Source organism: Bremia lactucae, linkage group LG3 (assembly GCF_004359215.1).
Source record: "Bremia lactucae strain SF5 linkage group LG3, whole genome shotgun sequence".
NCBI classification, from domain to species: Eukaryota; Oomycota; class Peronosporomycetes; order Peronosporales; family Peronosporaceae; genus Bremia; species Bremia lactucae.
The window spans coordinates 3,210,760-3,217,160 of record NC_090612.1 but is presented as its reverse complement, the minus strand read 5'-3'; positions in this window follow the sequence as shown (position 1 = coordinate 3,217,160).

The following is a 6,401-nucleotide window of genomic DNA, read 5'->3' as shown; positions in this document are numbered from 1 at the left end:
ACATCTTTCCGCGGGATTGGCGTTTGCGCCGGTATGGTCGCCGTGTTCAGCTTATTATAAGCATGAACCACGCGCCATCCACCTGTGGCTTTACGCACACAAAAGGTCGGGCTGCAGTGAGGCGATTTGCTCTCACGCACATGTCCCGCCTTGGCTCGTTTGTCGAAGAACTCATCGATATAATCGACTTGTTCTTTCGGCAACGGCCATTGCCTGGTCACACAATACTTGGTGCCAGGTTCGAGGTCTATCTCGTGCCCGATGCCCCTATCTGCTGGTAGGCGGCTCGGCACTTCTTCTGGGAACACATCACGATGTTTCCACAGAACCTCAAAGAACGGACTGTCTCTCAAGGCATCCCAGCCTTGAGCAGCGTACCGCTTCTTTTTGTCCGTTTCTAGGACGCTCTCGTCCATTGTGGACGACGAGCAGCAGTCCACCAAGTTCTCTTCTGGAACTGGTGTGACTATTTCGTGGATCTTTCCTTCCTTTAATTCGGCAAGGAACAGATCCCACGACATCTCCGGGAGATTTACTATCTTCTCGGCAGATCAAAGACTTGCCGGAGCACCTCAACTGAGGATGCCTCCGCAATTTCGTCTTTGACGGCCTCGAACACCTCGTTCGAAGGCCCGTCCTCTTTATTAGAGACTGATCCAATGGTTACTCATTTAGACGAGTCACCACGACCTTTTTCTGGTAAGCGGGTACCGTTGCACTCCTTGCTAACGCACCTCTTCCAACCGCACCAAGTGCCGATTTATGCAACGCTTGACTTCCTGTCAGCTCACTGTCTACTGCCACAGACTCTCGGCTCTGTGCAGGACTATGGGACACATGACTACTTGTCATTGCCCTTTTTACTACCTCAATCTCCACGAGCTGGGTAGGAATTGGTGACGTTTGACATCCCGTCAACGCACCCTCAGTTGTGTGATACGACATCAGTTGCATACGCCTCTCGCAGGAGCACATTCCTTCCGGTGTCCTGTGCAGAGTTCGCAACTGTGCACTTACGCCAGCCTATCCATAGTTGGTGTTTTGCCAACCATGGCATGCCTAAGATGAGGTCATACGGACTCTCCATACCTAGCACTGTGAACTTCTCTTTCCAAGAGAAGTTACTAAAGCTGAAGGCGAGTTCTACCTGAACTTCCTCAGACTTAGCGAGCGCGCCGCTCGCTAAACAAACGGTCACCTCGTCCCGTTGCCATCCTGGCAAAGCGACTCAAATATTGCCGATCTCTTTCTCAGAGCCGCGATTTATACAAAACTTTGTGATGCACACGAATCCACTAGGAGGGTCGTCACCTGGTAATAGCCTCGTACTTGCGCTATAGAACAGCAGAATTAAGGTTCGACATTTCGAGACCTCAGGGACTATGCTACCCATTTGTTCGACAACTCTGAACTTAGGGGTAGCTTCAGAGTCCGCGTTAGTAGGGCATCTCGCTCCTCCGTAGTCCGTTCATAAACGTGGGCAACATAATGTGCTCCGGAATCGGACCTACGGTAATAAACGCCGACAGCGAACGCACCTCTTGCACATAATCTTGCAGAGATCGCTTCACCTGTCGCTTTAAAAAAAGCGAACCTGAAGCAACATTTCGATGTTCGACGGCTGGTACATGGCGCGAATCTTTGTTTAAAGATCACCCATGTAGGGAACGCCGCCACAAGCGCCGAGTAAGCCCAGGCTTACTCTGAGGCCGGATGGTGTGCGACATCATCCGGCTGTCGTCCTCAATGAGCTGCGTGACACCGCATTGCTCCACAGCTAACAGCCAATGGACAGTAGTGTGCGCTGCAGTTCCATCAAACTTGGGCGGGTCCATCGGAATGGGCCTCAGCTGATGCGGCCGGGCAGAGAGCATCTCAACAGTCCTGTTGAAAGCCTCGCCTTGATGCTCATGCCTCAGCTCATCCTGCGTCTGAGTGACGGACTCCGTCGCAGTATGGCTCTGTGTCCGATGTCCGAGCACGAATGCCTTAAACTGCTCCAACTGAGCAACATGTTGCTCAGTTGTAGCAGTTTAAGGCATTCTTGAAGGTGGCAGGGCACTTGGCGCAGGAACTTGGTGAAGAAGCCTGGCCAGGGCTTGTTCACCAAATTCCTGCGCCAAGTGCCCTGCCACCTTCCGATCAATGTCGAAGAGGTGGGGGAAATAAGCCCAATCGTGTTGAGGCTCATCGTACACACGCAGAGATGCGGGCCGTGGGAAGGATTTCAAGTGCTACCAAGTGTAGGCGGGCACGTCTAAATGCGGCCACGCTCTTGTGAGAATATAGATCCGTCGCTCATTGTTGTCAACAATGAGTCGACACCGCTGTCATAATCTCATAGTAGACACCGCTGCCATCATCTCATAGTAGTGATGAGCACAGCGATCTAATGAGGAAGATTGATGACGCTTTATTGCCTATTTAAACTTCACCCATTGCTCCTAACATGGAGACGCCCAACGCTGCGAAGGCCAACTTGCCTTACGTCAACAAAGCAATTGTCTCGTCGTCTGCGCAAGCTAGCACAGCGACCATTCGTGAGAGCGCTGCCCATAAAGGCGCAGAGGATTCTCAGTTGGGTAGAACCGCAACACCTGTCGTTCAGACCAATCATTCACAATGGGTCCGCAGAAGAGCCTGAGCGTAAAGCTACACCGACGGCACGTGAGCGTGTCCAGTCGGTGTCACAAGCCAGTCGCATTGAACGTGGCTATGTGACTGGTGGCCACCTCCATCCGAATGATCATATTTGCGTGGCACGAGTACGTCGCGCCTAGAGCGCGCTACTCTAGATGCACATTATTTTGTCGTATCTATAGCTCGTGGAAGGCTAAGGGGAGATCACTTGGTCGTATCTTCCCGATCCCGGTCGTGTTGCATTCAAATGAAACAAGCGACCATTACGAAGCGGAATTCCTGCGCCGCTTTCAGCCACATTTCGATGTGGCGAAACAAGGGTTGCTTCGAATTAACTTCGCTTGCTTGCGTGTGAAAGAAATCATGGGCGGTACTGTACCCCCTGCTTCTACTCATGACGTCACTCCTGCAAGTCCATATGGAACTAGCGGATTGACAACTGGTGCTCCTTCTCATAGGCAGACACCAGACCCGGTATGTCGAAGTGCAGCGCGTCGAAATGGTCAGAACTCTTTGGATTACCTCTCCTGTAGACGAGGATTTGATGTTTTTGCTGCAGGGAGAGGTGAGCAACCAACATTCTAACAAGGAAGCGTTGGTTCCCAGCAGCATTTATCAGTGCAGGGGTCGCCCGATAGGAGCGGCGATTTTGCCCACCTACTCACGGCAGCCTATCCCGCATCCGTTCATTCGCAGACGCGGAGCGCTACTGAACGCCGGATCGAGGATCTCGAAGGTGACTGGCTTCAGGTCTTTACAATGTCCACGCGTAGGGTCGTCAGGATTACCAAAGGCTGAAACTTCGGCTGGACCTTTTGGTAAAGTTGATGCTGAGGGATCCGCGGTACGCTCGTGGTATACCTCGCTCTCCACATCCGTATCGTGGTTGGAGGAGTCATACGGCTGGAAGTTTTTCAACTTCCCCGCCTCCCTCACCAGATCGACGCTCGACTCACAGTCGGCATCACCATCGGTCTCGTTAGACGGATAAGGGTATGTGATCTCTTCTAAATCAACATACCGTTTCAGACGACACACGTAAAATATGGGATGCGTCTTCATATACGGGGGAAGGGGGTGAGCATATAATTCAGGTCTACAACCTCTTCGACCACCGTGAACGGCCCGATGAAATGCTGCAACAATTTCGTAGTACCTTCGGGTAGTACAAAAACTGCATTGTTAGGTTGAGCAGCAGTACTTGATAGTACTTTTTACGACTAAAGCGCTCACTGTTTTTGCGACCATTTTGGTCAGCATGTTTGTTTGTTTGTCCTAAGCGCTTGCCATCCCGTCACGGACTTTTCGTATGATGGCTAATCGCTCATCCAAAAGCGTTGAGCTTTTAGCATCAAACGCGCCTATGACACCGCCGAGAGGTCGGTCATTGGACGTAGTTGTTAACAACAAAATGTCATTATTGTTTTGGAGCACAGGCCTTTCTTGCCGTGCCTTGATACTGACACCTTAAGGTGACCACTGCTAAACCGGCAGAATCACTAGAACAAGTTCTCGTCGTACTTGATACCCTCTCGGGTCATCGTCATATTGACGAAACTATGTCCCTCTTTTGCACCGAGCGTAATGAGGGACCTCCTTAACGAAGCCTCGGGCTGCGCACAAACGAGACTGGCGTCCGAGAATGGCGCAGTCCATTAATATAAAATGGTTTCTCACCCGTACTGGCGTGGACACTGTTATTTATAGCAAGCTCCACGAAAGGCAATTGTTTGCTCCATTATTTGGGAGTAGCCACCGTGCGCAATACATCCGCCGCGACCCGATTAGAACGTTCGGTTTGCTCATCGGGCTGAGGGTGATCGGCTGTAGACCTGTGGAGCTTGGTACCTAGCAGCTCAAACACATGTCGTCAGAAACCAGACGTAAAACGTGGATCCCGGTCCGATCCTATGGACCCGGGCATCCCGTGTGGTTGGTATACATGACCTAGGAACAAAAGAGCTGCCTTCTTGCCTGTGATCAATGTTCTGCATGGTGCGAAATGCACCGATTTGCTCAGTCTGTATTCAACGACAACAAGCCTCGTCCGACCCTTGTGGTCAGGCGGCATGTCAAAAATGAAGTCCCAGACTGACTGACTTCCAACAATCCGTCGGAATCGGTAGCGGCTTCAATGGCGCACTGGTGGACGGGGCACCCTTTAATGCGCTGACACTGTTCGTAGGAGCGAATATAGCTGGCCACCCATCGATGTAGGTGTGGCCACCAAAATCCCTCTGACACTCGTAAAAATGTATTTTCACGGCCCAGATACTCAATCAATAGTGTATCATGGAGCTCTTGAAGCATCTTAAGCTTGAGATCTGTAGCATGGGACATTGATTCTCAAGGGGTCACAAGCTGACAGCTGATGCCATAACAGGCCATCGCTGTAGCTAAAGCGCTTTAACTTAACTTTTAGGTGCGACAGAAGGTTTACCGTCCGTCCACCAAAATGATCTAACAGCAGACGACAATGATCGTCCTGACTATAGCTCTCTTTTAGAGGCTAACGAGCTCGTCACGTGGTTTGCCTTCATGGTTACCGACGTTGACGGCTGAAATTGTGCTTTAGCACTAGACAGACTTTCCTGATATCTAATTTCGAAGTCTGGGATGCGCGATAAAGCGTCAGCCAAGGCATTCGACTTACCCGCTTGTATTCAACTTTGATTTTAAATTCAGAAAAGAATGTAAGCCATCTTGCCATACTAGGCGAGAGGTGCGGTAAGTTTATTGCGGTCCGCAGTGATTCATGATCCGTACTAAACCACAAATGGTTCGGTGCCCAAAAGGTGCACACGAAACTTGACAAGAGCATACTTTATTGAAAGTAGCTCTTTGTCATGCACAGGGTAATTCAGTTCCGCGGCTTTTAATAGCCGGGACTGATAAGAGATGACGCAGTCAACGCCGTCGTTATCCTTTTGCATGAGCGCGCTGCCGATTGCAAAATTACTTGCATCGCAGACGACGCTAAAGGCTTATCCGCGTCTGGCAATTCCAAGACCGGTGCCTCTAATAGAGATTGCTTAACTGATGGGAACGCATCATCGTTTTTTAACCAAACCCATTCTGCGTCCTTTCAGAGGAGGTCAGATAATGGTTTAAATTGTTCAGCATAATTCTTGCTATATTTATGCAAGTAATTAGCGAGCCCATGAAATTAACGCAAATATTTCACATGCCTTGGGATTGGCCATTCCTTTACCGAATTTACCTTGTCTAGGTCTGCTTGTACATTATGTATACCTACGATGCAGCCCAACACAGGTATCTCGGGGACTCCTATGACGCACGTTTGCAAGTTGACGTACAATTATGCGTCCTTCAAAGTCTGCAACAGAGCGTCTAAATGACGCTTGTGCGCCGTCCTCGGCCCTACTATGCTCGAATCCATCGTCGAAGTAATGGGGCACGTAGGCACGGTGCGGACGCATCACGTGAGCCATCACTCGGTTGAATGTCGCTGGTGCGTTATTTAAACCTTGAAGCATCCCAAGCCACTCCCAAACATTCCGCTTGGGGGGCTTGGAGCTATTTTGCTTCATCGGATTCTCTCATGAGTACCGGATAGTAGCCATCCCTTAAATCCAACGCGAAAAAGATAGTTTACTTTCCCATGGAGCTGAACAAGACATCTTTCCGCAAAATTGGCGTTTGCGCCGGTATGGTCGCCGTGTTCAGCTTATTGTAAGCATGAACCACGCGCCATCTACCTGTCGCTTTGCGCACACAAAAGGTCGCAGTGAGGCGATTTG